The sequence below is a fragment of the Myotis yumanensis genome, unplaced genomic scaffold, assembly GCF_028538775.1.
Source record: "Myotis yumanensis isolate MYYU_CA2020_CCGP unplaced genomic scaffold, mMyoYum1.0.hap1 SCAF_8, whole genome shotgun sequence".
NCBI classification, from domain to species: Eukaryota; Metazoa; Chordata; class Mammalia; order Chiroptera; family Vespertilionidae; genus Myotis; species Myotis yumanensis.
In genome coordinates this window covers 1,643,595-1,658,074 of record NW_027223759.1, presented here as the reverse complement: position 1 = coordinate 1,658,074, position 14,480 = coordinate 1,643,595, and positions in this window count along the sequence as shown.

Here is a 14,480-nt window from a genome sequence, read left to right as displayed (position 1 = left end):
ACGTGACGCGCATTTCCCTTCCCTTCCGTCCACCAGGCCAGGAGTTGTGGGATCTTTAAGACAGAAAGCAGGTAGAACTCGACCTGAGGAAGGACCAGAAAATTGAAAACTCTCAGCTCAAAACAAAGGAGAAAAACCCACAAAGGAAGGAGTCATTCTCACCATAAATCGCAGGTGAAAGGAAGTCAACAAAGTGGACTGAAGAGTTCGGTAGTCGTCCCAGTAACACAAGTTGCCTTCAGAATAATCACACCCACCGTCCATCTGCTTAAGTGAATGGCATCGGAAGAATGCCCTTGACTAATTTCCAAGTGCTGTTTTCTAAAGAATATGGCCGATGTGTTCAAAGACAGTGCTTAGCCCGAGTGCTGACAAAGAATGAGACACAGATTAGGGACTATAGTTACTCCATATCTTGACAAAAAAGGGGAGAGAAGAAAATAATACATTTTTTGCAGCTGCATCCAAGATAAAGCTGTGATTACCGCTATGCACAGAGGAAGATAGCATCCAAGAGAGATACAAAGTAGATGCAGGGGCGGAGGTGGCATCCCATGACATAGGCCACCTACGCCACACAGCCCCAGCCTCTCCTCTCAACCCTTCTCTGAAAAGCCCTGAGCAAGGGTCCCATAAATAAGATCGATTTCAACAATGGAAGGAGAATTTTTATTTGACCGAAGAAAATACACTGTTCACTTAAGGCCTCTCTATAAGACACATAGACCACTGTGAGTTACAAATATTTGTGTTAAATCCAAACCATGGAAAGGAGGCACCAAAGTTAATTAACAAAATGAAAACATGAAGAAACAGAATTAGTCGGGGAAAAATGATATAATGTAATATAATAATTATAGCTGTTATAAAATAAGAAGAGATGTATTTTAGAAAATGTGGAAGTTATAGAAACAAACATTCAAAATTCTTGATATATGAGAACACATATTGTTTATGTGTATCTGATGTGTTATAAATAAAATGAACACAGTTGAAGGTAGCAAATTAGAAGATCGTTCAAGGAAAATCTCCCAGATATCATAGGAAAAAATGAATAAAAGTGAGAATATATAATGGGAAACATATATCTTCCTGGAAAAATATATTTCAGAACTACTAAGCACCATCTAGTAGTTCTGGAATATCTAGTAGGGGTCCTAAGTTGAAAAGGATATTCTACACTCATTAATCGGATCTGGGTTGTTGAATATTTGCAGAGTAAAAGAGGACCCTCAAGCTTTGTGTGTGTGTGTCTTTTCTGTTGGTTGGTGGGTTTTGCTTTAGCCGCCTTGTTTTAGTGAAGTGTGACAGCAGGAACTGCGGTTAGGACCTTGGGGTTGAGGAGAGAACAGACCTGATGATATTCAGTGAAGCTACGGATTGAGGCGTCCATTAAACATTTCGGTCTTGAGCAGGAGAATTTGGGGCACTGATTATAAATGGAGGCGTCACAGTTTTAATCAACACTATTTAATGTAGAGAGCGCTTTGCGATCACCAGGGATGAACTACAGGCTATGATGAGGAGCGACCTGCTATTACGGGGTAGGAAGAGGAGGGAGGCCCAGCTGCCGAAGGACAGGGAGAACCAGGAGGAACTGTGTCCATGACGCCACGAAAATGCATTTCCCCAGAAAGCAGGGGTGGATTAAGGCCACTAACGCTCAGAATTTACACACAATTAAAACATGCAGATTAAACACATTAGGAGAATCAATGTTCAACATAAACATCACTCACAGGTTTCTGTGCAGTCAGGTGGGTGAAATGCCCAAACTGCCGCTGCCCATGCCCTTTTCCCCAGGGAGGAGTGCCATGGAGGGACACTGTTCTAAAATGTATTCTTAGGAAAAGTCCCATTTAGAGCCACATTTATCAAGCTCTCTGCGCTGTGCAAATCTGAGGTCTACGAAACGAATCTCCTGATTTTTATTTCAGTGCCTTTCTGTGTTTAATATTTGCATTTTAAAATATACCCCAATGTTAAGTAATGATTTTTCAAAATTCTTCATTCTTTTTCAACTTTTACAAAGTCCTTCGGAGCTGTAAGATGTAAAAGGACTTAAAATTACTGGAGGGATTTCGCAGTTGTAAATTTACTTGGTGCTGGAGGCCAATTTAATTAGCTAAGAACTTACTTTCAAATGGGAACCTATTGGATCCATGAGTCTGACAGCTCCCCCCTTCATTTCCATGTTCCCAGGGACTCCACGTTGAAAGAAAACACACAGGAAGACTAATTACATTTCAGAAAGCCAGGGTGTTCTTCCTCTTCTTTTAAACATTAGGAGGCAAGGGGGATTTGTTTTGAATTTACAAAGAAGGGGCTACCACGTCCTCCTTTGTTAAACACCAGTTGACATTTTAAAAATGTGCTTGGTTTGCCCAGCCAGTGTGGCTCAGTGATTGCGCGTCGACCTATGAACCAGGAGGTCAGGTTTCCATTCCCGCTCAGGGCACAGGCCCAGGTTGCAGGCTCGATCCCCAGTGGGGGAGGAGGCAGGAGGCAGCCGATCCATGATTCTCTCTCATCTTTGATATTTCTCTATCTCTTTCCCTCTCCCTTCTTCTCTGAAATCAATAAAAATATATTAAAAAAATAAAATAAAATAAAAACATGCTTGGTTCCATCTTTGACGATCACTGTGCCTTCTCTGTGTGAGTTCCTGAGGTGGCATTGGAGCACAGGAGGAGAGGACCTTCGCTTTCGTTCCATCCTCCTGGTAACTGCAACGTTGCCACCATTTGAGGAAGTGCTTTGGTACCCCAGCCTACCCCTGACATATTTCTAGGGGTTTTTATCACGGATGATTCAAGAGTGCCTACATTCTCAGTTCCCTGCTGTAAGGGAATAGCAGCCATAGTGTAAGATGGAAAACCTTCAACAATGTGAGCCCCTGTTCATCTCAGGCATTCCTGGGTCATATCGGGCTGTTCCTCTGAGTCCTTCCTCGATGGGATTTGTGTAAAACTGGATCTGAACGTGGCTACCTTGGATAAGAAAAAACACACAAAACCACGTGTCAAATGGAATCAGAATATAGACGTTTCCTCCTTCCCCGAAGATGCTGTGATTTAGGCTCAAGTCTGTTCTCTGCAGGAGAGCCAGACACCAACGGGGCATTTTGGCTTCCAGACCAGCCTGAGGCGAAGACCCTCAAGGAAGAACCCAGAACTTTAGGAGGTAACAGTAAAAACTGGCTCATATACAGACATTTAAGCACTAAATTTAAAGGTAATTCACCCACCAAAAAGGAAAGACTACCCTGACATCAGAAACGTTAAACAAAAATAAGTGCAACTTAGGACTGAGGGCATACTATAGAACACATCAATGCTGATTATTTTCAAAAGATTGATCAAAGGCTTTGTAGACCCCTTTCAATACTGTGCTCCTTTCGGATAGACATATTCTAAAATTTCCCTTTCCTAACACCCCATTTATAGATACATAAACTCCGCTGATGTGCCCCAAGAACACACCCGCTACAAAGCAAGGCTGTAACTCGCAGCCATCGATGTCCCAGGGACTAAACTCAGAGACTTCACCCATTTTGCAGAACCTCCCAATGCACTTTCCCATACACATTCAGCCCTGTGCTGTGGATGAAATCCATGCTGTGGGTGTGTAGATACGTCCTGATTGTGTGTGATTCCTCATCGGAAGGCGCTCACCACGTATCCCGAGGGTCTCCCTGTAGATCCCAAGGAGGCACAGGGACCTGCAGGCTCACCCGCCTGACAATGTCACAGATGCTTTCTTTCTACTGGTGACACGTGACAGCTAATCCTCTCCCGTGTGCCAGGTTCATCCTCTATTTTACAACAAAATGGCCAGTGTGGAGTTTGACATTTAAACGCATACCATTCCCTCCCATGGAATGTCACTCTCAGAGCCTTTGTCTGATTCATTCCCTGTGAGTCCGAAGGGTAAGCACAGGGGGCCGCAGGCATTTCTACCTGCAGATGTCACGGTTCCCTCCCCCTGCAGACACACACCGGCCGCCTAGAAGTCAGTCCCCTCAGACAGCAGGTCAGATCTCTGCCTCTCCCCTCAGAGGCCCGGGACAGGGGGCCTTCTCCCCGTCTCTCCCTTCCATCTCAGCGTGATGGGCCATGAACACGCTGCCCATGGCTGCGAGAGGACAGTGAGCCGCCAGCCTGGCGACCGAGGGAAGAAAGAAGCTGCTCCCCGAGTTAGGAAGGGCCGCTGCTGGCTCCTGCTCACCCAGCCCCTCAGCACCCGAGCAGCACACTAGGAGCCAGTGTCCCAGGCTTCCTCTCCCACCGTCCGGAACATCGCCAACGTCTCTGAACTGCTTGCTGACCTTCACAGGGAATGGCCACTTGTTAATAAAATGTGGGTTAGTAACAATTATGGGAAAAGTAAGTTTGGCAGAAACACAGCTCTCCCATTATACTCGACACTTGCTGGGTGGTGTGATGGCTGGTGCATTTAATAATCGCTAAGGCGACTTCACTGCTCCACGTCAAACACACGCATTTCCTTGTCGGTGTTCAAGGACAACCGGATATTTTTATGTTTAATGATAATAAATTAATTTTGAATAGAATACATACAACAACCCTACACAAGTGGACACTTTTCATAGCACGTGATCTATTTTCACATCCAATTTATGGGCAAAAGTGGTGACTAATTGTTCCTATTTAGTTGGTAGGAAGAGAGCCATTAGGTGTGACCGGCCCAGGGTCATAAACATTCATTTTCTAAGGCAACAATAATCGTTTGCTACTGTATCATTTTCCAAAACTCTTATGAACTATTTGTTTATTTATAAATATTTTTATTGATTTCAGAGCAGAAGGGAGGAGAGAATCATTGATTGGCTGCCTCCTGCACGCCCCACACCAGGGATTGAGCCCATAGCTTGGGAATCGAACTGTGAACTCCTGGTTCATAGGTCAATACTCAACCACTGAGCCACGCTGGCTGGGCCAAAATTCTTCTGGACTTTTAAAAAGTCATGATTGTTGAAGCCACTTATTTTGGTAGTGAAGATGACATTGACATCATAAGATATGAACCAAATATGTCTTAGTAGGTATAAGGAAGATACAACTGTAACTGAAGATTTTCAGAATTTTGGAAAACATCTACAATTTCATTAAAAAATAAGTTTGTTGAAATTAAACATTTGATGAAATTTAAATTCTTCGTTTTTCACAAAAGTTGCCCTAAAGGGCCATTTACCAAATATTTAGGATTAACATCTATTGGTAAAGTTTCCTACAGGATCACAAAGCCAGGTAGAGAGACACTTGGAGGCCCTGGAGTTTACTTATTTTTAGCATTTTAGCAGCCCTGATGCTGGAACTTTTCAGCATATCTAAAAACACTAGTGATTTATTACTGATTCAGAGAATTATATACATACAAATTTTGCAAGCTCTAAATGATCATAGTACACTAGAGGCCTGGTGTACAAATTTTTGCACAAGTGGGGTCCCTCGGCCTGGCCTGTGGGATTGGGCTGAAACCAGCTCTCCAACATCCCCTGAGGGATCCCGGATTGCGAGAGGGTGCAGACCAGTCCTAGGGACCCCACCAGTGCACGATTGGGGCCAGGGAGGGACACAGGAGGGCTCCAGGGTATGTCTGGCCTTTTCTCGCTCAGTCCCAATGGAATGGACCCCAGCAGCAAGCTAACCTACTGGTCGAGCGTCTGCCCCCTGGTGGGCAGTGCGCGTCATAGTGACTGGTCAACCAGTAGACTGTCACTGGCCAGTGCATGTTATAGCGAGCAGTTGAGCGGCATTAGCATATAATTAGCATATTATGCTTTGATTGGTTGAATGGCCAACTGGTCGACTGGACACTTAGCATATTAGGCTTTTATTATATAGGACTGTCAGTGAGCAACATGTTTCATTAAGAGTGTTGAGCAGAAAAACTACAGTACAGGAATATAATATAATATCCATCTGACATTTCTTTTCAATGAATTAAAATTAATATGCACATAAATAATCAATACACAAACACATGCACATTTCTTAACTCAGTTTATCCAGCAAGAATGAAGAGCAGACCTCCACATTTAGATCCACCCTCATGTAGTGGATGTATGATCTAGAGTTATTTTTCTTCCATTCAAGGGTCTTTGGATTAATTCATATTTTAAAAGGCCAAAGTAAGATGGATTTTATTTATTTATGATAAGTCTTAGCAGCAAAGTTCATGTTTGTAAAAAAAAAAATCAAAACAAAAAAGAACTAAGAGGAAAGTATTTTCAGATGCTGAACCATCAGCAATTTAAGCAAAATCTGTCAAAACCAGATGTTGTTTTGACAATCCATGTTGAACAGACTTGTTTTGCAGCCCTAGCTCAGGTTTCAAAATAACCCTGCGTGGCCGCAACCACGCGGTCTTCTGCAGAGCGGTTCTGTCTGTCGCAGTGTGTGGAGTTGGAACAAAAAGAGGGGAGGAGAGGAAACACTATGATCCAATTGTCAGTGCACTGAATTAGAGTAAATTCACTGGTTATCAACACCCAACAGAATTACTACAGTTCCTGCAAAACAACACAAACAAGAATTGTATTTTTAAATTGCTTTTCTAAAAGACTCTTCGGAGAACAACGTTTCTTTTTAAAATGTTTGAAAACTGGCTACTACACATTCTTAGTTTTATATTTTTAAAAAGCCCAAATCCTTTAAAATTTCTCCAAAATAGATTCTGGTCTGCACCGATGACTCCATTGAACAGCTGAGTCAAGAATCTGAACCACATAAACATCCTGTTAGTAACCAGAGAGACAGGATACACAAGAACAGTGCTGGTGTGCAGAGCAGCCGCCTGATAGGTTATCGTTCACTGAGGTGCAAACGATCTTGGAGAAAATGCGCATCACCACCTTGGCCAGGTGAGCTGGATGTTACTTTTGAACTTGAAGAGGCCCAAACGGAGCACGAAGGAGTGTTGCTAAGAAGGTGAGCAGCTGCTGGAGGAGAGCGAGCAGGAGGCAGGAGGCAGTGTCCGGGGTGAGGGCGGAGGCCGGCCTGGCCTGGGCTCCCACTGCAAGGGAAGGGCAGGGAGCGCAGTCCTGCCTCCAGGCCGAGCAGCCCACTCAACAGGGAGCCACAAACAGCGCTCGCTCGCTCTCAGCTTTAGACAGAGCGTGGGGATAATCCTAACATAAGTCAGACTTTCTAGAACAGGATTCAAAGAGAATCACAATGAAATTTAGATTTTTTACAGGCTCAGGGTACAGAATTTAGAACCATAATTAAGTTTCTTGGGGGGAAAAATAGCATAGTAGTGAAGTTTGTAGAAATTTTACCTGTGTCTATTAGAGAAGTATTACTCCCCATGATATTTCTATATTATCAATTTTAGCTGCCGAAGTTATCCTGCAATATTTTAATGCACATTTTGTCATTACAAAACAAGACTGCTATTACTATGGTTTGTGAAATACAGTTGGTTTTGTCTGTATTCCATGTACAACTTTTACTGCTAATTGCTCTTTTTTAAAATAATATTTAATACACAAAATTACAGCTCATTTTGTGTCGTTAGTGTATAAAATTACAGCTCTAGGATAAGCATTCAAATGAACATACCCTTACCCAAATGTCCTTCCCAGTAATTCATGCGGTAGATTTAGTGAAATAATGTGATTGTTGTAACTCCAGTGAACCTAGGAATTTCCATGCATTTGCCAACTCAGAATTCAGCGCCCAGATTCATGGGTTGCTGGTGGACACCTGAAGCAGACCTGCAGATCTGCAGCAGAACGATGTCTTCTTCAAACATCTACCCGCCAAGTGGTAGCATTTGCCTATTTTCATGGTGTAAACCAGGGCTCCTCAAACTTTTTAAACAGGGGGCCAGTTCGCTGTCCCTCAGACCGTTGGAGGGCTGGACTATAGTTTAAAAAACAACTATGAACAAATTCCTATGCACACTGCACATATCTTATTTTGAAGTAAAAAAACAAAACGGGAACAAATACAATATTTGTATTTGCATGTGGCCCGCGGGCCGTAGTTTGAGGACCCCTGGTATAAACACACCCACTACTGCCAGCTTCAGGCTCCCAGGACCATCCCTGCAGGGAAATGGGGAAGAGGTGTCACTGCTGGACACCATTGGGCAGTATTCGCACCCTACAGACACAATAGACATAAACAAGAGAATGGTCTATAACTGTGGTAAAATGAGTAGGAAGTGATGACTTTTGAGTATTCTCACAATGTAGCATAATGATTTCCATGCAAATGCATGTCATTTATTTGTCATAATGGCTTTTTAATAACTGGTTCAAAGAACTCCTGGAAATGTAGCCCTTAGCCCTCATGAGCTGCTGGGAATGGAGCCAGCACACCACTGGCTATGGCCGCACGACCTGGATGTGTCCTTGTCCTCTCCTTCCGCTCTGTCCACGGTGGACCGCGCCTCCCTTAGCATTTGCCTGCGCTGTCTCCTCAGATAACCAGCGGCCCCAGTGCTGCCCTCTCCGCTTGGCTATCTCCAGTTCTCATAACTCATGACTGAGCAGCCAGATGTGCGCGGGCTGTCTGCCACAGCACAGTCACACATGTCAACGCCTGAGAGCTGCCAGGTGACTGAGCAGCTGCGTCTCCTGGGCCATCAGCTCATTGGACATTGGTACTTGGCCAATCGATGGTTTTAAAGGCATCCATGGCCCACCGTGCGGGTGAGTGTACCACTCATCATGGTCAAGGGAACGACTTGATCTTGACAAACACCAAACAGAAAATGGATGTAGACGGAGTAGTCATCACGAGGGCTAGGCCTGTCCTCGGGGCGGCTGATGTACTCAATCCACTTGCTTTCCGGATTCTCCAAGAGATAAGCGCTCACAGCGTCTGGCTCATGCCCTGCTGCTTCGGCAGAATCCCAGCGTCAGCATCTCTGAGTTATAATGTAACACGGAGGAGGATGACAGCCCGTCTCCAGAGGATGTTGCCCAATCGCCATGAAGTAACAGGCAATTTGTTGAGGAAGCATTTGCATCCCATCTGCCAGGCAGTGGGCGGAGCGTATCCCTAGGGAAGTGGGTATGGAGACTCCAAAAGACGAAATCAGAGCTTTCAATCTTAGGAACTATGCTGAAGACTTACTCGCCTCTTTCTTTAGATACAATTGTGTTGCCTTCTTTCCTTCGTTGCTTATATATTCATATTCATTGGTTTTATCATCTCTGAGACTCGAGAGCAATTTTCTCCCCTTGAGCAAGTGAAAGCAATGCTGTATTATATGTTTTCTTCTTGGAAACAGCTCGAGAGACTTGGTATCGTAATCATTCAAGTCTTAACAAAAGCTTTATCCAAACTCAAGTTTTTGAGGAGTAGGGATGCGCTGCGCACGCCTTGCCTGGGCTCGCATGTCTACCACGCCCGACACTCCCATCCGTCTCCACTGGCTCGTCGCTGCGATCTTCGGAATTTATTTTCCGTGTGAGCTAGGAAAAGCACATCCTGTGTTGTTGTTTTCTGAAAATGCCTTTTTTTTTTTACACATTTTCTAACATTTCAAGTACACTTTAGATTAAGCCAAGGAACCTTATCTCACTGGCTAGAAACTGGTTGATAGGAATTAAGGCTGATAAAATAGTCTGTATCTATTTACCCATTAGGAGACCTTTTCTCTGCCAGGCAGACTCTGGTGATACTAACTCGAGGTCAGAAATGAGCTCAGAGAGGTGGGCTCTCTAAGTTCATAACCGCAGGCCAGTACTGCTAGGGTTTCACACGCAAACAGTTGAGAGAGTTATGAGGCAGGTTTATTATTTTGATAAATAATTACAAACATCTGGCAGCTGTAAAAGTTTGTAGGCTCTCCATTTTCTCATCATCCTGCTCTGGTTATTGTTGTCCAAAATTCCTTTAGATGTTCTTGATCCCAGAAAGTTATTAGTGTCTGTTAACCTCAGTCATTTTTATGTAATTAAGGAATACCCTTTTATATTTCTTTCAAGATAGATGCGTCATTTATAGCCAATTGGTTCAGTCTCACTTCTTTTAGACAGAAGATTGCTTGTGTAGTACTTTTTAATTTAATCAAACAATTATCCCATTTAGTGTGATAGTAGCTACAGTGACACACGAGTGTATGATGGCTTAATAAACAAGATAGTAGCGTATTTTTCCCTTTTCTAAAGTCCTAATCAGCAGATGGATGGCTGTTCTCTAAGTTAGAACCCATGTCCCTCCCATCTTGCTGCTCTTCCGTCATGAACGTATGGTTGGCAAGATCATTTTGCCCGTCTGCAACAAAGACAGCTGAAGAGGACAGGGCATGAAGGATCCCAAGCAGAAGTCTAGAAAGTGGTGTACCTCCGCTCACAATCCATTGGCTGGACTGAGCCACATGACTACATCTAACCGAAAGACAGGAAGAACAACTCAGCTTTGTTCATAGTTAAGAAGGAAATGGATTTTGGTGACCAGTTAGCTATCTCTACCATCCTGTGTTATAGAATAATCCTAGGTCCCTATGAAACCAAATGACTCATCCTATGAAGTTTAAAATATTAATGTTTGTCAGCAGAGTAAAACTGTGCTTAATTGTGGAAAATATAATTCTAAATAAGAAAACAAATAAACAAATACATTTTCACTTGTTCACATGGAAATGAAAAATATATCCTTTTGCACTGATATTTATTCACTCACTATTCATTCAGCAGAACGTATTGGCTGGCCTTCATATTCTGTGTGTGTGTGTGTGTGTGTGTGTGTGTGTGCGCGTGCACGCGTGCTCTTTCACCACTTTGTGTCTCACAATGGACCATGTCTTAGCAATCCTGAAGCCATGAAAGGTGTATATGAGATTGTATCAGAGCTCTGCGGGCTGAAAACACAAAAGACATTTTCTTATGCAAGGAACCACATTTCTGTGCAGGTTTGTTTTCTCATTCATTCTAGTTGTATCTTCAGAGCACACAGCGAGATAGTCAATGTCAACAGCAACTAATGAGCTATGCATAGTGCCTTTAGTTTGAAACTCCTTCCAAACATATGCTCAATTGGTGTATCATTTGCATAAACTCTTTAAATGTGTCTTCTGATTAGAGATAACTTTGCTAATATTTTGAATACAAGTTTAATGCTATTTCAAATCCCGAAGGGAATTTGGTATGCTAATATTTTTCTAGGTTGCCAGGCTTACCTGTATTTTATACTAGTATAGAGCCCTTCTGTCCTTAGCACAATATATAACATGCTTACATACTATTAGGGAACATTATTAAGGATAAATAAAATTATAATTACAGTCAGGAAAGTGGATTTCTAAGTATAAAAAGAAGATAGTGAACATTTTATCTTTAGCTACTAATTGGGATGCTCATACAAATTTATTTTGTGGCTTGAGGAACATGTCTCATAACTATTCACTGTATTTTTATTTTTTATACCCTCCTTAAAGGCAAATAATTAAAAAGATAACTAAGGATGAAAACTTTACAGTATTTTTCCATCCACACATATATATCCAACATTGGGTACATGTCCAACATTCAGCATGTTTTCTTTCCTTTGGTTTTCTGGGTTTGTGTTTAGTTAGAGGGCATATCTCCCAATCTAAAGAGATAGCTACAGATGAATCAGATTTTATAAGCAGAAACTGCAGTATGTGTAAGTGGAGAAGCCGCCTGAACAACTTTGCTCATAACTGACTGTGGTCAGCTGAGTAATGGCCCCCACATTTACCCCTGTCTTAATTCCTGGAATCTGTGAATGTTACCTCGTATGGGGGAAAGTGTTCTGCAGATATGATTAAGTGGAGAATCCTGAGATGGCTAATTAGCCTGGATTCTATGCGCAGGCCCTCAATTTAATCACAAGTGCCCTTATAAGAGGGAGGAGAGAGATGTGGCTACAGACACATAGAAGGCAATGTGATCATGGAGGCATGGAAGAGAAGGAGATATGAAGACGCTATGCTGATGGCTTTGAAAATAGAGGATGGGGCCACAAGCCAAGGAAAATAGGCAGTGTGACTAAAGCTCGGGAACGCACTGTCCCTGGAGCCTCGAAGACAAACCACCCCGCCGACAGCCAGCCTCAGAGCAGGGAGACTGACTTTGGATCCTAACTCCCAGGGGAGTGTGTGTTGTCTAGGCACCAAGTGCGCAGTGATTCGCTAAAGAAAAGGCACATACCAGCATAGGACCAGGTGTGTCTATCGACATAGGGGAGAGGCTGAGTCCTCGGTCCCTCCCATCTTGCTGCTCTACCACCATGAACACATGGTCTGCAGGATTGTTTTGCCCGACGGCAACGATCACGAATTATGAATCCTAGAAATAGCCAAGCGCAGAGGGCGTTTCTGGGGCAGCTGATACTGGAGGAGACACTCCAGGCAAACTCTAAGCAACTCACAATGCGCCAACGGACAGGAGGAAGGAGCTAGCCAGTGGTTTACTGCGTCAGCTCCCAACAGCGTGGAGAGCTCAGTGTCCAGTCTCCAGGGATGTTTTGAACCACAGTGGTAGGTAGGTTGTCTGATATTTTGGTAACTGGCATCCAACAGATGTTCGTAGAGACACTTTGAATACGCTTCACGATGAGATGGAGGCATAGCCTATGTATAAAGGTATGACACCTTCTTTATATCTCTTCCTTCCTATCCTATGACTCAGCGTGAGTTAGACATGAAATACAGAGACAAGTGAGTGTCAAGTCTCAGTGTTTGTGTGGATATAGCTCTGGCTTTGTCAGCTTCCTTGGCAAACTCTACTCCAAATGGCGCTGCTGAGATAGAAACCTCCCGTTCTATTTGCCATGGTGCATCTAACGCAATCCGAACATACGCAGGGAATAAAATAAACACAGACAACAGAAGCCACGGACAGCTTCCCGAGGAGCCGGTTAGAGCGCGTGCACTTGCCACCCGCCAACAGCTCTGCTGCCGCAATCACCTGGGTTAGCCATGCCTCGTTATTAATGTCAATAAGAATCGATGACAACCAGTTTGTGAATTTGCTACATCAGTCACAAAACATCGGGGGCAGATCATTCCCGTGATCTGACTCGAGGTCATTGCTGCCGAGGTGTTCACTGCGCATCCCTGGGACTGGCCTCGGCCCCGCTGAGAAAGGCTAAGAGGTACACAGCCCTTCTCCGCGCAATTTCTCTCGGTGGTGCAGGGCGAAGAACTAATTGGTAAACCATCTGGTAAATGACCTTTACCTAGACATTCCCCTTTTTTAACCAAAAGAGAAAAAATTGAGTTCAAGTTGCATAATTGTTTTTATCATTGTTAAGTAATGAAAAAGAACACCTCAATTAGCAGGATTACCAAGAGAGTGTAGGTAAACCCACTGATCTCATAGTCTACAAAAGAAAAAAAATACAGTATTTTATTATGCAATGAGTCAGGTCATCTAAAATCAAAATAGCAGGAAGCGATCGTGTTATACTGTTTTCTCCTGGGGTTATACTACATACTACATGCTACATACTACACACTACAATACACACTACATGTTAAAAAAGAGGAAAAGAAGTCCCGAGGACAGAGGCGTCATGCTTGCTATGACAGGCCGTCATGTTTGTCAGTTAAGAGCCGAGGCCACCAGCTCTCGAGGCTCAGCCCCGGGCCAGAGGCCTCCGCTCTGGGAACTGGTTCGAAAGCCATCTTCTCAGACTCCGCCCCAAACCCACCGAATGAAAACTCCTGGGGACGGGCCCAGCGAGCTGTGAGTTCACAAGCCCTCCAACATGATGTAGGTTAGCCAAGGGGCACTTATGTTGTGCAAACACTGACCAATCAGTAGCCATTTGGTAACTACGATTTGCCCAGAGAATACAAATAACATAAAAAAGAAGGGACATAGTGAGCGCGTCAGTGCCTGCATCTTAGACGCACGTGGAACCAAATGCTCTTGTGGACTCCCTCCACTTGTAAGCACAGTAATCATCTGCCTGAAGAAGCAGTAGAAATAAGTGTTATTGTAACATAATCAACAAAAACGCATTTGCAGCTTAGCATTAAATGAGGACTCTCTGTGGGGAAAGGCTGAGTCACGGTCTGAAGAAAGGGGAGACGTGAACACGTCAGAGAAGCCGGCACATCCCAGGGGGCACAGTGCCCTGAGCAAACCCATGCAGAGGCGGGGGACAGCCCCCCGCGCCCGGGCCAGGGCGTGCTGGGCACAGTGGGGACGAGACCGAGAAGGACCCCTGGTCCACACAGCAGGCTGGGAAGTGGCACTTGATTCAGAAGCTTTAGGGGTGGCATGGGATGGGGGTACTTTTCCAACTTCAGCTCTCAGATACAGGGTGTCTCCCAAAATGCATACACACTTTTCTGTACACTCTTTTACATTTTGACAATGAACTGCATGTTAATAATCATTCAAAGTTGTAGGCGTGTTTTCGGGACACCCTGTCGGTAGCTGATGGACGCGGGAGAAAGGGACAGAGTTTGTTACACAAAGTGGGTGGGAGACAATAAGACCCAAACTGCTGCCCTCGCTCGTGTGG